This window comes from Nannospalax galili, unplaced genomic scaffold, assembly GCF_000622305.1.
Source record: "Nannospalax galili isolate Female #2095 unplaced genomic scaffold, S.galili_v1.0 scaffold1082, whole genome shotgun sequence".
Lineage (NCBI taxonomy): Eukaryota > Metazoa > Chordata > Mammalia > Rodentia > Spalacidae > Nannospalax > Nannospalax galili.
Window position 1 is genome coordinate 2,467,641 of NW_008348580.1, and position 19,559 is coordinate 2,487,199.

The 19,559-nt window shown below is 44.4% G+C and overlaps 1 long non-coding RNA gene across 1 annotated transcript; it reads right to left on the reverse strand.

The window, feature by feature from the left end:
• Window positions 1–16,067: 16,067 nt before the first annotated feature.
• Window positions 16,068–19,486, reverse strand: LOC108491423. The gene is made up of 4 exons (XR_001872747.2): window positions 19,305–19,486; window positions 19,055–19,141; window positions 18,550–18,755; window positions 16,068–16,567 (listed from the first exon to the last, which is right to left on the reverse strand). It is a non-coding gene; the product is annotated as an uncharacterized LOC108491423 (long non-coding RNA).
• Window positions 19,487–19,559: the final 73 nt, after the last annotated feature.

Genomic DNA, 19,559 nt, shown 5'->3' on the forward strand with positions numbered 1-19,559 from the left:
AGGCCAGCTGGGGCTACAGGGAAACCCTGTCTCAAAAAGATCAAAAAAAATAAAAATAAAACATGCTTCAACGCTGCCTTTGCTTTAGTTCTTTATGTTTTGGTGCCAGAGACTGACTGACCTTGGCCCCTGGCTGAGCAGCAGCTTTCCCGCTGAGCTTTAGCCCCCAGCTTTGTCTCCTTTCTTTTCTTTCTGGACTATATCCCTTGAGTCATAGCCGTACCACACAACTCCAGACTCCCCAAATCACCAAGGTAAAGATTCCTCAAACAACCTTCCCCATCCTGAACTTTCCATGCCAATAGTGTTGAAGGACAAAGCTCTAGATGAGAGGCTGGCAACCTTTGTCTTGATTTTGCAGGCCATAGGGCCTCTATCCTGATTACTCAACTCTGTCATTGTGACCCAAAAGCTGTCAGTCAGTGTGTAATCAGATGGGCACCACTGTGTTCCAGTAGGATTTTGTAATAACAGGTAGGTGAGAGTTGGTTGTAGTTTACCAGTCCCTGCTAATAGCTGATTTTCAAACAGGCAGTCCTTGAGAACCTAGGAGGTTGCAAAGGGGATATGAGGGAAGAACTGGGCACTTTCCTCCCACTTTTCCCAACCAGAGAAACTTAGCTTAATCCATCCTGTTTCCATAGCTAATTTTCACAGTGGGTTTGCCCGTCAAAAAGTTAGAAACCACTTGTTGATGTATTTACTGAAGTCCATTCTAGGTGTGACTATCTCACTTCCCTTTAGTTGCTGTGCTTTGATGTTCTTTCTCTGCCTTAGTAAGTAGTCACTGGTAATGCACTTTTATCGCAGCACTTATCAGCCTCCGGTGACTCCCAGTCTAATGCATTAACCCCTCCTTATTCTTCTTCCCTAGAAGCAAAGCAAGAAAAAAAAATTTTTTTTGTCTTTTTGAGACAGAGTCTCTCTGTAAACCCAGCTGACCTGGAACACGCTATATAGACCAGGCTGGCCTCAAACTCACAGAGATCTGCCTGCCTCCTGCCTTCTGAGTGCTGGGATTAAAGCCATGTGCCACCATGCCTGGCTTAGAAACAAATATTTTCTGTTTTGTGGCTCCCTAAGGAAGGAATGGTTTCTAAGTTTCTAACAGGCTTGTAGACCAGCATATATAGCTCTGTGTATGAGACTTCCTAAAGACATCTTGGTTTTTCAGTGCATTCTCCTGCCCAGGACACTCTCTCCCATCCCTCGTGTCTGTTGGTGAAATCCTCAAGTGCTAGCAGTCTCTTCTTGATGCTCTTTTTGTACAGTGTCTGTGTATGTGTGTGTCTGTGTCTGTGTCTGTGTGTCTGTGTGCTGGGGATTTAACCCATGGCCTTGTGTATGCAAAGCATGTGCTTTACAACTGAGGGACAAGCCTGCCACTGTTCTTGGGGCTTTTATTATGTCTATGTCCCTGCCCCTCCTGCTGAATGGATATTCCTAAGGGCAAGAAGTACATCGTGTGGCTCTCTTCCCAGCAGAGGCACCAATATCCACAGTAGCCACCACTGTTTTCAGGTTCTTAGAGGACCTGGTTGATGTTTGGGAGCTAAGAAAACAAAATCCAAATAAATTAGCCCAGAAAAGCACATGAAGAGGGGAGGTGGGAGGAAGAGACAGGACCAGGGAAGAGACAGTTCAGCTTGTAGAGTACTTGCTAAATGTGCACTAAGCCCTGAGTTTAATCCCCATGAAACTGGATGTGGTGCTACATATTGGTAGTCTCAGCGCTGGGGAAGCAGGAGTCATACAGGCTATGAGCTACACAATGAGTTCTCAGCTACATAATGAGTTCAAGGCCAGTCTGGGATACACAAGACTCTATCTTGGAGAGAGAGAGAGAGAGAGAGAGAGAGAGAGAGAGAAGATGAACAGGAGGAAGAAGAGGAGAAAGAGGAGGAAGAAGAGGAGGAGGAGAAGGAGGAGGAGGAAGAGAGGAGAGAGCCTTAGGTGACAGGCTCTAGCCACAGCGGGTAGGTCTAGGCTAGGCCATTGCCAAGGTCTTGAGAGAAACATTTTGTAGTGAGAAGAGAGCAAGCAGGTCCTAAAAACCTATAGCTATTTAACTCTGGGCAAATTTCTGATTCTCTCAGACTCATTTACATGATCAGAACAAAAATTTTTGAAATGCTTTAAAGTTTAGAAATAAAGGTGGAGTACAAGTGTTTATAGGTTGAGAAGCGAGGGGGTAAAGAGGCAAAGGAGATTTAAAAATAGTTCTTAAGACAAATGTCATTAATTACTACCCCTCCCCTCTTTTTTAACCAGTGGAAGTCCTTGGCTCCATTTTATTTATTTTATTTTATTATTTTATTTTATTTTTTGAGACAGGGTCTCACTATGTAGCCCAGTCTCACTATGGTCTGGAACTTGCTTTGTAGACCAGGCTGGCCTGGAACTCAGAAAGATCTGCCTGTCTCTACTTCAGGTTAAAGATATGCATCACCACACAGGCCCTCGGCTTTCTTTTTAATCTTGGCTGTAGTAAAAGTTCTCTGGTCTTGCTTGTGAATAGGAATCACCTGGAATCTTGTTAAAATGCAGATTCTACTTCAGTGAGTAGGGATGGGCCTGAAATTGTGCATTTATGACATCATGCTGCTGGCCTATGCAGGGAGCTGATCCTCTGGCTCAGGAACCACTGAGAGGCATAGGCTGAAGAGATAAAGAAAGATGGGTCAGCTGAGCTGCCTGGCCAGCTTCTTACACAGAATGAGATCAGCTAAGAGGGGTTTAAGTGCACTGGGGAGGGCATGTTATGTGGGAGACAGACTCAAAGAGTCAGAGACTTAACAAGTGAAAAAGAAATTTGTCCTCTGGGGCTTCTCTGAGAACTATAGTCAGACCCAAGAAACCATAGTTCAGTTCTTGGGGATGATAATCTGTCTGAACCCGGTTGACATGCTAGACTGGAAAGGATGGACAGTGAGGTCTACAATTCAGTGTTTGCAACAAACCATTAATATGTGGCATTGTTTCAGCAGCAATAAAATGTGACTAATAATAATACCTAAGGTAAGTATAGATTATTAATTACAGAACTGAAGTATTAGGCGTTTGCAAATAATTCTATTACTGTCAGAAAACCTCAGCTCATGGAATGCCCTAAGGAAGCCTCTGAGCTCAAATCATAGTCCTTTCTTGGGTCTCTCTCCCTTGGTGCCACTGAGGAAAACCTTAAATAGACTTTCTACCTTCTCTTAGTTGACCTGAGAGCAATGATTTTGGAGGTCACACAGCTGAGCAAGGCATTACTCCTACAGTGCAATGGATAATACTTCTGCTGGGTGGGTTATGATACTGGTTACCTAGGTTACTTCTCAGGAACTGGAGGGCCCTTTTGCTGAAAACACTGACTTTTATGTTTGCATATATCTGTTGGGTAACTGGAAGAGAAGATTAATTCATTTGTCTTCATAGTCTCCAAAAGTTCACTTACTAAGACACAATTTGCCAATGTACCCCAAACTGGTTCAGGCTGGATTGGCCTGAGCTTGCAGTTTCTATGTTCTGGGACATGTTTGAATGGAAATGGGGTATTGCATAGGGTTCTCAAGGAGAAGCAACTCCTCCATTGTTTGCAGTGGGGTGCATGCACAGCATGGTGCAAGTGAGGGCCCCAGGTTGCTAGGTGCATTCTTAGGAGGTGGGGAAGGGCATACATAGCTCAAGTCCTAAGGAGTCACATGTTGCTAAGCTTTCCCTATATTTTCCTGCCTTGGCTACAAAACCAGCCCTGTCTGCCTTGTCATTCTGATCCCGTTTGTGCCTGTTCAGTTGTAAAAAGACCAGGACCACTAGAGACCACTCTGAGGCGAGAAAAGAAGAAACTTATTGGGATGGATGAGCACGGGAGAAAAGGAGCTGCGGTTTCTCATCACAGCCAGCTGGATTTTATAGGATTTTTCTTTTGTGGGTAGGGGGAGGTGAGTCAGTAGCAGGTGCCTTGGTGGTAGGGGGGTCAGTTAGGTGTTTTTCAGTTTTTTGGTTGGCTGTGATGGAAAACTGCTGTTATGATTAGGGTGCATTGTTAAAACAAAGGTCAGGTGGTTACTGAGAAACTAGGGTGATTTCGTTTCTGTTTCCCAGAATGCTGCCCACCAGGTTGTGATTGCCATGTTGCTGGTCAGTAGTGACTCCATATTGGAGCCCAGTTCAGCCTAACAGTGCCCACTCTACCTTCCTTGTGCCCATAGTCCCAACTACCTGGAGGACTGAAATGGGAGGATCACTGAGGTCAGAGCTTGGGCAACACAGTGAGACCCCATCTCTAAAAACTGAGGAGGTGGTGAGAAGTCAATTGGAAGCAAAGCTCTCTTGCTTCTCTATCCTTTGGCCACTAAATAAAGCCTCTATCCCCAACATTGTGCTGTCTGACATTGAGCTTTCTGTGGGATGAGCATCTTGATCTGGGTTCAGTAAAGTTAACTTCCCTGGGAGCTTGAAGATCTTCATAATAAAATGTTAAGTGTACTGCCTATCACATGTGACACCCTGCACCACCTTGGGACCTGCTAGAGGGCAGCATCAGATGTGGATCCTTGACTTTGAGCTAAAACTGTAAGCCAAAATAAATTTCTCTCCTTTACAACAGAAAATCCCAAAACATGGCCAAGGGTGGTAGAGTACACCTATGATCCGCCTGCCTCTGACCCCCAAGTGCTGAGATTTCTGGAGTACTGGGATTAAAGGTGTGCATCACCAGGACCAGCATTGGTTTTTTGTTTCTTTTTGTTTGTTTGCTTGCTTGCCTTTTGAAACAACATCTCAAAAATATAATTGTGCTGGATAGCTTTAGTGTCAACTTGACACACCTGGGTTGACGGAGCCTCAATTGGGGAATTGCCTCCATTGGACTGGCCTGTGGCCATGTCAGTGCGGTATTTTCTTGATTGTTGAGTGATGTGGGAGGGACCAGCCCACTGTGGGTGATGCTACCCCTGGGCAGGTGGGCCTGTGTTGAATAAGAAAGCAAGCTGAGCAGGGGCCAGGGAGCAAGCCAGTAAACAGCGTTCCTCCATGGCCTGTGCTCCAGCTCCTGCCTCCAGGTTCCTGCCCTGTGTTCCTACCTTGGGCTCCCTGATGAACTGTGACCTGGGAGATGTAAGCTGAATAAACCCTTTCCTCCCCAAGTTGGTATTGGTCAGAGTATTTTGTCACAGCAATGAAGAAACAAACTAAGACAATAACGTAGCCCAGATTAGCCGGAACTCACTATATAACCCAACCTAGTTTTGGACTATCTTCCTATCTCAGCCTCCCAAGCAATGGGTTTACAGATATGAGCCACTATGTGGTGGGTGGCACATACATGTAATCCCAGCACTCCCAAAGATAGAGGCAGCCAGCAAGATGTCTTAGCAGGTAAAGATGCTTGCTGCCAAGCCAGATGACCCAAGTTTGATACCTCGGACCAACATGGTGGAAGGTGAGACCTGATTCCCAAAAGTTGTCCTCTCATCTCCATATGTGCTGTGGCATGTGTCTATGCACACACAGGCAAGCAAACACATACAATTCAAAAAGGCAGAATCAGGAGGATTGCTTTGAGTTTCTGGTCATCCTGGTCTCCATAGTAAGTTCCAAGCCAGCCAAAGCTACATAGGAAGACCCTATCCAAAACAAAAGAAAAACAAACAAAACAAAACAAAACAAAATGGCAATTCTGGGTCAAGTAGTATAGCTTAGTGTAGACACTTGGATGGGCTAAGACTCTGGGTTCAATGCCAAGTTCCTGGATTCAGTCCCCAGGATCAGAAAAAAGTAATTCCGAATTATTTAAAATTTATAAACTTCTAAGACCCGGTTTCACAACACATTTAGTTTTGTTTGCTTGGTTTTTTTGTTGTTTGTTTGTTTATTTGTTTTATTTCTTGAGACAGGGTAGCCTAGACTGTCCTCAAAGTTGCTATGTAGCCAACGATAACCTTTGCTCTTATCTCCCAAGTGCTAGGATTATAGGCCTGAGCCACTGTGCCTGCCTGTAAAACTTAATTTTATTGCAAACTTTGATGTTGTCCTTAGTTTATTAATTTGTCTTCTCCCATTCCACGTTTCCACTTTTCTTCACTCATGAAGGCACTGAGGTTTGTGGTTACATGGCTGGCCCAGGAGTTGGGGTATTCAGGCAGGCCAGCACTCCCATTTGCTCACAGCCTGTATGACATCAGGGAATGTCCAGCTCTATTGAAATAGGGTCACTAGAAGAATGGGGGCCATTGTAAGCTCTGGGCAGGACACCGCCTAATGTAGGGTAGGAGGAGGCTGAGGAAGAAGCCTGTTACCTCTAGGCCCTTCTTGGAATTGGCCTGCAGTACCTGGTCAGGAATGGCTATTGCATTAGTTCCCAGCACTTGTTAGACTGACAGAACAGAATGTTTTGTTGGATTGATTAGGGCTTTCTTCTAAAAGCTTTAATAGTTGGCTGAAAAAGGAAGCAGGAAGCAGGAACCCCAGAGGGCAACATAGAACTAACAGACCCTGAAGTGGTATGGAAGGACTGCTGATCGCAGGGTGCAAAGGGTTTGAGCTGAGGGATAAGCTGAGTTGCAAGAAAACAACCCTCATGGGCACCATACCAGAGCATCATCATGCCCATCTTCTGCTTAGGTCTCCCAGGGACAGCAAGGGTAGCTGGAGAGGAGGAGAATGCCAAAGGCAGAAGGCAAAGTAAAGAGAGCTTGGGCAGCCCCACCTTACCTGGTGAAGAAACAGGGAATGTCCTCCAGGAACTATCTGTGGCAGGCTGTTGACAAGCTGCTATGTTCATTCTGCACAGTGAAGAATCAGAACTTTATACCACCCACTTCTGAGAGAAAAAGGGGGCCGAGAGGAGAGAGGTGGGAAAGAGAGGAGAGATGTCACTGTGACCCTCACAACAGAGATCTCAGTAATTAAATATACATTATATGTATATACATGTATATATGTATATATATTTGAGAATTTGAGATAGGCTCTCCCTGAAGCCCCAACTGACCTCGAACTTACTATGTAGACCAGGCTGGCCTCAATCTCCCTGAAATACATCTGCTTCTACCTTCCAAGTGCTGGGATCAAAGGCAAGCGCACCTGGCCCCTAACTATGTATTTTGAGCTCTTGGTTGCTTTCCTTTCCTTCTTCCCCTCCCCTCCTCCCCTTCCCTTCCCCTTCCTTCCCCTTCCTTCCCTCTCCCTCCCCCTCCCCCCTCCTCCTCCTCTTCCTTCTTTCTTTCTCTCTTCCAGTAAGTCTCAGGGATCTTCCTTTGTCTTTCTCTCTTTCTCCCTAAGTAGTCCCTGCTGGCCTGAACTCTATGTAGACTGAGCTGGCTCACATGATCCTGCAGCCTCAGTCGCCCACGTTCTGAGATTATAAGCATGTGCCACCATACCAGGTTTCTTTTGTGCTCTTCAAGAACAGACATCATATATTTATGCTCTCTTGTACCCAACACAGACTTTCACACTTGGCAGGGCTTTCTTAATTACAAGGTACTATTCTTTGGGGTGTGATGGAAAACAGGCCTTTGGTAGTCCAGCACAGTGCATGCTCAACAATTTGCATGCCTGGGAACACAAACGCTCCCCATCTTGCCTCTAGCATTCTTCCTTTACACATTTTGAGGGCTCTACCTAATAGTCCACTTCGAAGACAGGTCTTTGACTCACCCTGAGGTGTTGCCAGCAGTGAAGATTAAATTAAACCTCTATGACCATTAGTCATTGGCTGAGGGGCCTGGAGAATCAGCCATACACAAAATGTGCAAGAGGTTTAGTAGGTGGGCGAGGAACTTCAGGAAACTACTCAGCTTATGAAGGTAGTCCCCAGAAATTGAAGGGAGGGAGTTACAAGAAAAGGAAGCTTTGTGGTTTTTCCCAGATTTGTATCTGTGATTTCTAGCATTCAGAGTACTTCGGTTCTGCTAAATCTCAAGACCTCCACAGCCTAGGAATTGTGGATTAGGGATTCTCACAGACTACAGGGCTGGACTATCACAAGAAAGTCTGTAGGGAAGCTAAAGTACCATGCCATGTGTGTGTGTGTGTGTGTGTGTGTGTGTGTGTGTTCAGGTTGTATGTGTAGGTATATGTACACATCTGTGCTCATGAGTATGGAAGCCAGTGGTCCACGCTAGTTATCTTTCTCCACCTTATTTTTTTAATTTTATTTATTAATTTTATTGTATGTGTATGTGCGTATTGCCTGCATGTAGATAAGTGCATCTATGTCATGCAATGCCCACAAAGGACAGAACAGGCTGTCGGATCCCCTGGAACTGGAGTTACCAACAAGTTAGCTGCCATGTGGGTGCTGGCATTTGAACCCGGGTCTTCTACAAGAACAACCAGAGTTCTTAACCACTGAGCCATCTCTCCAGCCCCCCTCCACATTATTTTTTATGAGTCAGAGTCTCTCACTGAGCCCAGAGCTCCCTAATTTGGCTAGACTTGCTAGCCAGCCAGTCCCAGGGATCTTGTCTCTGATTCCCTGGTGATAGGGTCATAGGCATGCACAATGGACCTAGCTTTTTTAAATGTTTATTTCTTTATTTTTAATATTTTATTTTTATTTTATGTGTATGAATATACTGTCTGCATGTTGGTAGCTGCTTCCGTGTTGTGCAGTGCCCTTGGAGGTCAGGATAGGGTGGTCGGATTCCCTGGAACTGGAGTCATAGGCAGTTGTTAGCTGCCATGTGGGTGCTGGGAATTGAACCCAGGTCCTCTGCAAGAGCAGCCACTGCTCTTAATTACTGAGCCATCTCTCCAGTCCCAATTTTTATTTAATTTATTTTTTCTTTTTGAGACAGGGTCTCCCTGTAGCCCCAGCTAGCCTAGAGCTCACTATGCAGACCGCTATGTAGATCTGTCTGCCTCTGCCTCCTGAGTCTTCGGATTAAAGGTATGTGTCATTACTCTCAGCTAAAAATCTTTTTTTTTTAAATTTTTTAATTTTTTATTTTTTTGGTCTTTTTTGAGACAGGATCTCCCTATAGCCCCAGCTCGCCTGGAACTCACTCTGTAGACCAGACTGGCCTTGAAGTCACAGAGATCCACCTGTCTCTACCTCCTGAGTGCTGGGATTAAAGGTGTGTGCCACCATGCCTGGCTCTAAAATTTTTATTTTTAAAAAGTTTTTTTTAATTGGGTCTGGAGAGAAGGCTTGGTGGTTGACACTGGTTGCTCTTTCAGAGGACTCAAGTTCGATTCCCAACACCCACATGACCACTAACAACCTTCTGTAATTCCAGTTCCAGAGGACTCCAACACCATCTTCTGACATCCATGGGCATTTCATGACACAGGTGCACTGACATACATGTAGACAATACACTCATACATATAAAATAAAAATAAATCAAATATTTTAAAAGATTTTTAAAATTAAAATTATTCTTACTTCATAACAAAACACCTATTTGAGTGTTTTGCCTGCATGTATGTAAGTGCACCATGTGCATGCAATACCTGCAGAGGCCAGAAAAGGGTGTTGGAGTCCCTTGGAACTGGAGTCACAGACAGTTGTTAGCTATCACATGAGTCCTACAAAGTGTACCTGGGTCCTTTGTAAGAGCAGCCAGAAGTCTTAACCGTCTTTCAAGCCATCTTTCCAACCCCTTTAAAATTTTTTTATTTTATTTTATGTGTATGAGTGTATTGCCAGAGTGTAAGTGCACCCGTGTTGTGCAATGTCTGCAGAGGTCAAAACAGAGAAGGCGGCAGATTCTGACCTTCATCTGAGTTTCTTGTCTTTTGTCTTTTTTTCTCCACTCCTTTTCTGATGGAATCAAATCCCCCAGGCCAAAGTAGATTCAAACCAAGTCCCCCAGGTAAAAGAAAAATTGTACAAGGAAGTAAAATGGAAAAATAATTCTAAACTGCTGAGAAAGAGCTGACCTTTTCATGCTCTTTGCACAAGCTGGCAAGCTGGAAATCACCCGAAAAATTCCCCGCCCCCACTTCTGCTTTTTGGCTCAGTAGTAGCTTGTGGTTTGTGGTTTTTGCCTTTATAAGCAGTTTGTAAGCTGAGCTCGAGGCTTCGCCTCTCTGAGTGAGGCAGGAGTCCGTCTGCGCGTAAATGTATTAAATCCTCTTGCTTGTTGCATCTCCTGGTTTGAGGACTGAGTTATTGGGGTGCGGCCTCTCGTGAACGTTGGGTACCCCAGACTGGGGGTCCAACATTTCTTTGTCCTCCCTTCCCCTCTTCCTCTTCTTCCTCTCTCTCTCTCTCTCTCTCTCTCTCTCTCTCTCCTTGCTATGTATATGCAAGACCAGGATATTTGCTATGCAGAGCAGGCGAGCCTTGAATTCATAGGCATGGTGGCGCACACCTTTGATCCCAGCACTCGGGAAGCAGAGGCAGATGATCTCTGTGAGTTTGAGGCCAGCCTGATCTACATAGCCAGCTCCAGGGCAGCTGGGGCTACAGGAGACTCTGTCTCAAAAAGACCAAAAACAATTAAAAAGAATTACACATTAAGTGCTGGGTGTGGTGGCACAAATCTTAATCCCAGCACTCCGGAGGCAGAAGCAGGCAGATCTCTGTGAGTTCAAGGCCAGTCTAAACTACATAAGGAGTTCCAGGTCAATTGGGACTACAGGAACACCATGTCTCAAAAAGGCAAAAGAGGGGGGGGGGAAGGAAAAGAAAAATTACACATTAAGAAGCACTGCAGAAGTCAGGTACTGTGGTCCATGCCTATTTTGACAGTATACAGGAACCTGAGGCAGAAGGATCCACGTGAATTCAAGGCTAGTTTAGCCAGATAGTTACAGGTCAGCCTGTTTCAAAACAAGCAAACACAACAATAATACACAAAGGGGTTGGAAGTAACACAGTGTTTATCTAGCATACACAAGACCCCAGGTTCAAGACCCAGCACCACAAAGTAAGGAAGGAAGATAGGGGGGACAGGGAAAGACGGGCAGACTCTAAGAAAGGGCAGGGGAGGGGAAAGGGGAAGGAAGAGAGACTACAGAGCCAGGAGTGGAAGAGTTTGAGACCAGCCTGCTCTATTTTGTGATTTCCTATCTTCAAACAAATAAACATTTAAGTTAGCCTTCAAGCCTCTAAACTAGACTCTCCAGTTATTTGCCTAAGGCACACATCTGACAGATTAAACACAAGGTCTGAGGTTCCTGACTCATGACTTTTCTTCAGTCCTGCATTGTTTCCACAGAGTACACAAAATACAACTTAACACTGTTTACTAATGAAGTCAATGCATAAAAAATTGCCCTTGATGATGACACATGCCTACTAAATTGCAACTCAGCCTTACTGACCACCCCAACACTGGATGAGAACCAGTTCCCATTCTCAAGACCTACTGACCACAGGGTCATGACTTGCATTGCTGGAGCAAGAACAATCCTTGAAAAGGGCAGTTTTGGAGTGGTTGTCTCAGATAACCTACATAGCCCTCCGTAGAGGCTGTTACATAGACATGTCACTGATAATCAGGCCCTAGGGCCAGAAAAACAAAATGAGAAAGTTGTGGGGTTTTGCTTTTGTTTTTATTTGAGATAAGTCTCCTATCCCAGACTGGCTTCAAACTCACTATGCAATTACATATATGAGCCATTAAATGCAGCTTTTGAGAAGGGATCTTGCTATGTAGTCCAGAATGGCTTGAAATTTGCTATGTAGTATAGTCTAGCCTTGAATTTGAGAATTCACCAGATAGCTGAAGGTGACTTTGAACTCCTGATCTTCTAGTCTCCCAAGTGCTGGGAGTGCAGTCTCTCTCATGCTGGCCTAGCCAATAGAGTGAGACCTTGTCTCAGAAAACTAACCAACCGACCAACAAAACAACAAAATCCTCACTACCTTCCAAGCTTGGACTCTGTTTCAATTTTCCCTCTATACAAGCTACACTGAGATATTACAGAACAATTGATTGTTATTGGTAATATCCAACATGGCATCACATCTGTACAGCAATCCCCCTTTATCCATGATTTCGCTTACCTAGATTTCAGTTACACTTGGTCACTTGCAATCCGAAAACAATATTGGGTGCCTGCCAAGATGCTTCTGTGGGTAAAGGTGCCTGCTAACAAGTCTGACAATCAAGTCTGACGATCTGAGTTTGGTCTCCAGGTCCCACATGATAGGAGGAGAGAATCAGTTCCCACAAGCTGTCCTCTGACCTCCGCATACTCTCTCTAATACACATACTCCCCCACAAAACAATAGATTAAGAAAAATTGTTGGAAAATTTAATAAATAACCTTTTTTTTTTTTTGTCTTTTTGAGACAGGGTCTCCCTGTAACCCCAGCTGGCCTGACCTGGAAATCATTATGTAGACCAGGCTGGCCTTGAACTCACTGAGATCTACCAGCCTCTGCCTCCCAAGTGCTGGGATTAAAGGCATGTGCCACCACACCTGGCTACATTTTATTATTCTTGTGTTTGCTGTTGTGTGGCTGTATGTGTGCCTTTATCCACTGGACCACCTTGCTGGCCCAACAACTCATAAATGTTAAATTGCTGCTCTGAGTAGCAAGATGGAATTTTGGGTCATCTCCCTCCATGCCACCCTAGACCTGAGTCATCTCTTTTCCAAACACATTTGTGCTATATATATATGAGCAGGAGGGGGCAGGGAGAGTCGGGAGAGACCACATTTACCTAAGTTTTATTACATTATTGTAATTATTCTATCTTATTAGGTATGGATCATCTACTGTGCAAAATTTATAAATTAAATCTTATCATAGGTTTATATACATAAGAAAAAAATAAGATCTGAGCTATAGCTCAGTGGGAGAATATTTACCTAGGATGTACAGGACTGTGGATTTGCTTCCCAGAATGGGAGGTGGGGGGAGAAAGAGAAAACAAGAACACACTGTAGAACATGGTGCTATTTGTAGTCTCCATTGGGGTTTTTGAATTATATCTCCTGCATATATCCTATATGTCATATATCATAAACATACATGGTGATAAAAACATAAAACATTCAAGATATATCTTGAATTATATCTCCTGCATATATCCTATATATCCATATATCATAAAAGCATATATCCATATATGATAAAAGCATAAAAATCACTTAACTTCAAACTTAAATTGTTCTGTTGCTGTGATTCATTATTTTGGTCTCTGGTCCATGAGAAAGATAGCTTCATCTACTTCAGGTTTGGGTGGAAAGAGGGCATGAATTATGATAAGGGACTGGCAAGTCACCAGTCTAGTTGAGACAGTCTTCCAGGGAAGGGCATTATGGAGCTACACACAATGTAAGGCACTGTGTTTTGTGACTGTTTTGAGATAACACAGATGCAATGAACCCTAGATCCCGTCTAGTCTACCTCCTTCATCTTTTTAATGCCAAAGGGGCAAGTGTGCCTGTTGCCCAACAGTTCACTCCAAGTATGTATTCTTGAGCCAGACAACCCATGACTGAGTGCTAGACATGATAGTGCACAACAGTGATCTCACCACTTGGGAGGTGGAGGCAGGGAACTGGGAGTTCAAGGCCAGCTTCAGAAACTTAGGAAGTTTGAGATTAGCCCAGGCTTTATGAGATGCTGTCAAGCAAAACCAAAACAGACAGACAAAAATGTTTTTATTTTTATTATTATTTTTATTTTATGTGTATGCATGTATTGCCTGCATGTAGACAAGTGCACCCATGTCATGCAATGCCCGTGGAGGACAGAAGAGGCTGTCAGATCCCCTGGGACTGGAGTTATAGACAGTTGTTAGCTGCCATGTGCTGGGATTCGAACCCGGGTCTTCTGCAAGAACAACCAGTGTTCTTAACCACTGAGCCATCTCTCCAGCCCCACATAAATGTTTTTTTAAGGAACAGTCCTGCCATTTACTACTTTATGGTCTTAGAGTAGGAACTGCCTCACAGGTGGAGAACTGAGTGATGGACAGTAGAATTTGCCAGAGGGGCAGACATCTCAGACAGAGGGAAGATTAAGTCCAAGGAGGGAGGGAACAAGGGAACCAGCTGCACAAAGGGAGAGATTGGAAAAAGGAGACTCTGGTGGAATGGAGCTGGAACGCATGGTGTTAGAGGAGGGAGGGGAAGTGCTCATGGAACTGGGGGCAGCTGTCTTCCCTCTGGCCAGTGCTTGTATGTTATTTCAGTATCACTTGTGTCAGCAATATACCTAAAGGGAGCTTTCTACTTCGTGCTAGAAGGTAACTACAAACACATGCTTACAGCCATTTTTATTACAGTCTGAGTTGTAATAGTGGTGTTAACAGTTGTGAGGTCCAGGAAATCGGAATGGGCATTCTGGAAACTGCTGATGGCTGAAATTCCTTTCCAGCCCCCCTGTTGGTTGAATTCTTCATCTCAGTGCCCAGCAAATCTCTCCCAAATGAGGCCTGGAGTGCAGTTATTCATACCATTTCTCTACCTGTGTGACATTGCTCTACCAGGTCAATGTGTCAATGCATTTCATTATCAAAAAAAACCTTCTGAAATAAGCTGTGTTATTTTCTTTACTCCTTAACTTCTCAAAACTTTTTTAGCAGCATAAAATATATACAAAAGCACATGTAAATGTGCAGTATGATAAATTTTCAGAGTATGAAAATATAACAAACTCCCAGAATAAGAAATAGAAAATCGGGGCTGGAGAGATGGCTCAGCTGTTAAGAACACTGACTGTTCTTGCAGAAGACCCGGGTTCAAATCCCAGCACCCACATGGCAGCTAACAACTGTCCATAACTCCAGTCCCAGGGGATCCGACAGCCTCTTCTGACCTCCTCCGGCATTGCACAACATGGGTACACGCATACACGTAAAATAAAAATTAAAATATTTTAAAAAGCTTAAAAGAAATAGAAAATCGCCAGCACCCAGCAGGCCCCTGTGGTCCCTTCCTCTAGTCTCCCCACAAAGCAAATACCATCCTTACATTTCTAGTACTTTTAAATTACATTGTTTATTTATTTGCAGGGAGGGTACTCGTGCACCACGATGTGCTTGTGGAGGTCAGAGGACAACTTGTAGGGGCTGGTTCTCTCCTTTTACCATGTGGGTTCTGGGGAATCTAACTCACACCATCAGGCTTGAGTATGATGTGCTGAACTGAACCATCTCTCTGTCCCTGTTTGTTTTGTTTTAAAACAGGGTCATGCTATGTAATCCAGGTTGGCTGGAGTTCATTGTGTAGACCAAACTGGTCTTGAACTCATGACAATTCTTACCTCAGCTTTTCCTAGCGCTGGGATCTCAGGTGTGTGCTACCACACCTGGTTTACTATCTGCACATGTGTACACAGGTGTTTGTATTCATGTGCATGTACCACAGGAGGGCATTGGGTGTCCTGCTCTATCACTCTCAATCTTATTCCTCTGAGACAGGATCTCTCATTAAACATGAAACTAGGCTTGAGGCCAGCAAGCTCCCATGATCATCCTGTCTTTTCTTCCTTCCCTAAGTGCTGGGTGGCCACACCTGGCTTTTCATGTGGGAACTTGGATTCAAACTCAGGTCCTCATGTTGATGCATCTTTCCAGCTCCATATCCATACTTTCATTTGATTGATTTGTTTTTGAGACAGGGAGTCCCTGTAGCTCCAGCTGGCCTAGAACTCACTACAGAGTCCAGGCTGGCTTTGATCTCACAAAGATCCTGCCACTGTCTCCCAAGTGATGGAATTAAAGGTATGTGCCACCACACCCAGCCATAGCCTTACTTTTTTTTTAGATTTATTTTTATTTTACAAGCGTTTGAATTGACTATATGCCTATGATATTTGTGCAGTGCCCACAAAGGCTGGAAGAAGTCGACAGATCTGCCATGTGGGTGCTGGGAGTTGAACCTGGGTCCTCTCGAAGAACAACAAATGCTCTTAACCCCTGAGCCACCTCTCCAGCTCCAATGTATCCTTACTTTTTAATAGCAGACTTTAGCCTGGCATGGTAGAATGTGCTGTAATCCCAACACATACTTATACTCCTAGCATTCAGGAGGTGGAGACAAGAGGATCAGGAGTTCAGGATCAGCCTGTACTACACAATGAGTTTGAAGCTAGCCTAGGCTACATAATGAGACCCTGCCTCAAAAAACCAAAATATATATATAAAAAAAGACTAATACAATGAATGCCCAAAAACTTTTATCTAGAACAGGGAGAACTATTACTGTCTCCATTTTACAGATGAGGAATCTAAATAAAGAAAAATTGAGTAACGAGCACAGGTCATCCCTCTGGGATCTAATCTTGCCTAGGTTGCCCATCAGTCATAAGGCTACGGGGCAGATCGGGTACTTCTTCTGAAACCATTTGTTTATTAAGATGGCAATGATAATCCTTGAAGCCTCCGTACTGTTGTGGGAGATTCAAAGATAGGCAGCAGTGCTTCGTGGAGAGTGAAGTGTTGCTGCCCCAAACGAGCATCATTTGGGCTCCAGCGCACGTAGATGGAGCAGGAAGCAAAAGGTCTCTTAAGCGTATAGGTGACTGTGATGTCTTCACACCGCACCATGTGAAATCAGTTCTGTAAAAACTAATTCCAGTACTCAGGAAGCTGAAGCAGGTTTGAGGCCATCCTGGGTTCCATGGTGAGTTCAAGGCTAGTCCGGTCTACAGAGTGAGACCCTGTACCAAAAGAGAGAGAAAACGTGACTTGAAGCCTTCTCACTCTCAGACCTTCTTTCTCTCTTTTCTTTTCACTTAATAAGTCTTCGTTTGCTCTGCTCAAAAACAATAATGGGCTGGCGAGATGGTTCATCTGGTAAAGGAGTGTGCTGCTGAGCCTGATGACTTGAGTTCAATGCTCAGGTCTCACATTCTAGAAGGAGAGAATCAAATCCAAAAAGTTGTCCTCTGACCTCCACATGTATGCTACGGCACTCATGTGCTCCCTCCCACTAAATAAATAAAAAATGAAGTCAAAAAACTTAATAAGACACTTTAAAAAAAAAGGCATCTAAGAGCCAGGCATGGTGGCTCAAATTGGTAATCACAACACTCTTGAGGCTAAGACAGGAGGCCAGCCTGGGCTACACAGTGAGTTCAATGCCAGACGGGGGTACACAGGAAGACCCTGGTTCAAAACAAATGAAAAGCCAGCATGGTGGCACATGTCTTTAACCCTAGCACTTGGGAGGCAAAGGACAGGCAGATCTCTTTGAGTTCCAAGCCAGCCTGATCTACATATTATGTTCTAGGCCAGCCAGAGCTACATAGTGAGACCCTGTCTCAAACAACAAAAACAAACAAAAAAGGAATGCTAAAATAATATTGTATGAAAAAGGTGGGGCTGGAGAGATGGCTCAGCAGATGGGAATGCTGGTTGGTCTTGCAGAAGACCCGGGTTCAAATCCCAGCACCTACATGGCAGCTAACAACTGTCCGTAACTCCAGTTCCAGGTAATCCGACAGCTTCTTCTGTCTTCCGAGGGCATTGCACAACATGGGTGCACTTACCTGCATGCAGGCAATACGGCATACACAAAATAAAAATAATATTGAAAAAAAGGCAAGCATAAAAGTATGCAAACACGCTGGCGAGAAGCAAAGGCATTTGAGTCTTGGATTCCAAAGAAGACAGGGAGGAGGTCCTGCTTGGGGGTTGCAGTGTGATGACACCACAGAATTACCTAAACAAAATGCCTAACTCTTGAATTTAGTATTTAAGCGTGGGCCTGAACACTCATTCCCCAGATACCTCTTGGAACTGTCTCCTGGAACTGAGTTGAAGGAATTCTCTACTGGAACTCTGTCCCCAAGTCAAGCCTTACCCATAATTTTACTCAAAATGGCTTCTGCAGCTTCAATTGAGAAAGTATAAGCTTGAGGCCACCCTAATCTTAACTGACCATCCTGCTTTTTATCCCTAGTTCTAGAATATCTTTCTGTCTCTCTCCCTTTTGGTCTTCTTTTTTTTTTTTTTTTTTAGCCCCAGCTGGCCTGGAACTCACTATGTAGGTCAGGGTGGCCTTGAACTTACAAACATTCACCTGCTTCCTAAGTGCTGGGATCAAAGCTGTGCGCCACCATGCCCAGCCCCGATATATTAATTCTCAAGCATATCCACATTCATTTATTATCTTTTTGTGAGGTTCCCAGGAAACAAAATCTGGTACCCAGATCACAAGACACAGAGCGCATGGATTTGCTGTCACTAAGTCATTCATCAGACGGGTATGGTGGCATACGCTTGTAGTCCCAGCACTTGGGAAGCAGAGGCAGGTGGATCTCTGTGAGTTCAAGGCCAGCCTGGTCTACATAGTGAGTTCCAGGACAGCTGGGGCTACAGGGAGACCCTGCTTCAAAAAGACCAAAAAAAAAAAAAAAAAAGTCATTAATCAAGATTATGTCTATATAAAAGTCGTTCCTACAGGGGCTGCAGGGTTGGTGTCACTAGGAGGAATGCCTAGTGAACAAGGTGGAGAAAAGATCACAAGCAGTGAATCAGGAATCCTATATTAGCTTGTGGTCCAGGGACCAGAAACAAACGTGCTTCATTTAAGGTTTAAAATTGGTAGAAAGGAGGGTCCAGGAAGCTACAATACCCAGGCCAATTGAATCTAGGGGGTAACCAAACAAAATGCCGAAACTTTCCACGAATCTCTTACCTGCTAAAATTCCAAACCTCATGGCCTAACTCTCCCCAGAATGTCTCACTCAACTTTAAAGGAATCCTACACATCCGGTTCTTGCTACTGGCTCCATGCTCTCACAATGGTGACAGTGAAGTAGAGCTGATGGGCAAGAATTTGGTGTGTTGCATCCTTCGTGGGTTAAGATAGTCTGATCCCAGATTAGTCCCCGAGGTCGTGAGCTTCACAGGCAAATAAGAGCAGAAGGGAGATTGCACAACTTTAAAGAGGGAAGTGACTCACAGGCTTACAAATCAAAAAGAAGAGGCTTTATGTAGGGGAAAGGGCAAAAAAAGAGGTCAGACTTGAGAGAGGTCTTAGTGTAAGGGTGGAGTGCCAGTAGACCTTCCAGACATTTACTTAGAATACCAATAAATCTAGAACACCAAAAGAATTATTATTTTAAAAATAATAGTAACAAGAAGAATTGGGTTTGGGGGAAGAGGGTCTTGCTATTTAGCCTGGTTAGTTTAGTACTCACTATGTATACTAGTTTGGCTTCAAACTTGTAGCAATTCTCCTGCATTAGCCTCCAGAGTGCCGGGATTACAGGCCTGTACCACTCTACCTGGTGGATTTATTTTATTATTATTATTTATTATTACGTGTGTGTGTGTCTTTTTGAGATATGGTCTCTTCAGCCGGTCTGAATGCAGACCAGGCTGGCCTCAATCTCACAGAGATCCACCTGCCTCTGCCTTTCAAATGCCAGGATTAAAGGCGTGCTCTACCTCAGCAGACTCGTTTTTGAAGTGATCCACTAACAAGTGTTGTCTTCCAAAACTTGAAGATGCCCTGGGCCCGTGAACATTTGCTACCAGAATCTAAAAACCCCCATCCCAGGCTCAGGCAGGCACGCCAACCCAGGAGGACCCCAACCCAGGCAGGCCCCCCAACCCAGGAGGACCCCCAACCCAGGAGGACCCCCAACCCAGGAGGACCCCCAACCCAGGAGGACCCCCAACCCAGGAGGACCCCCAACCCAG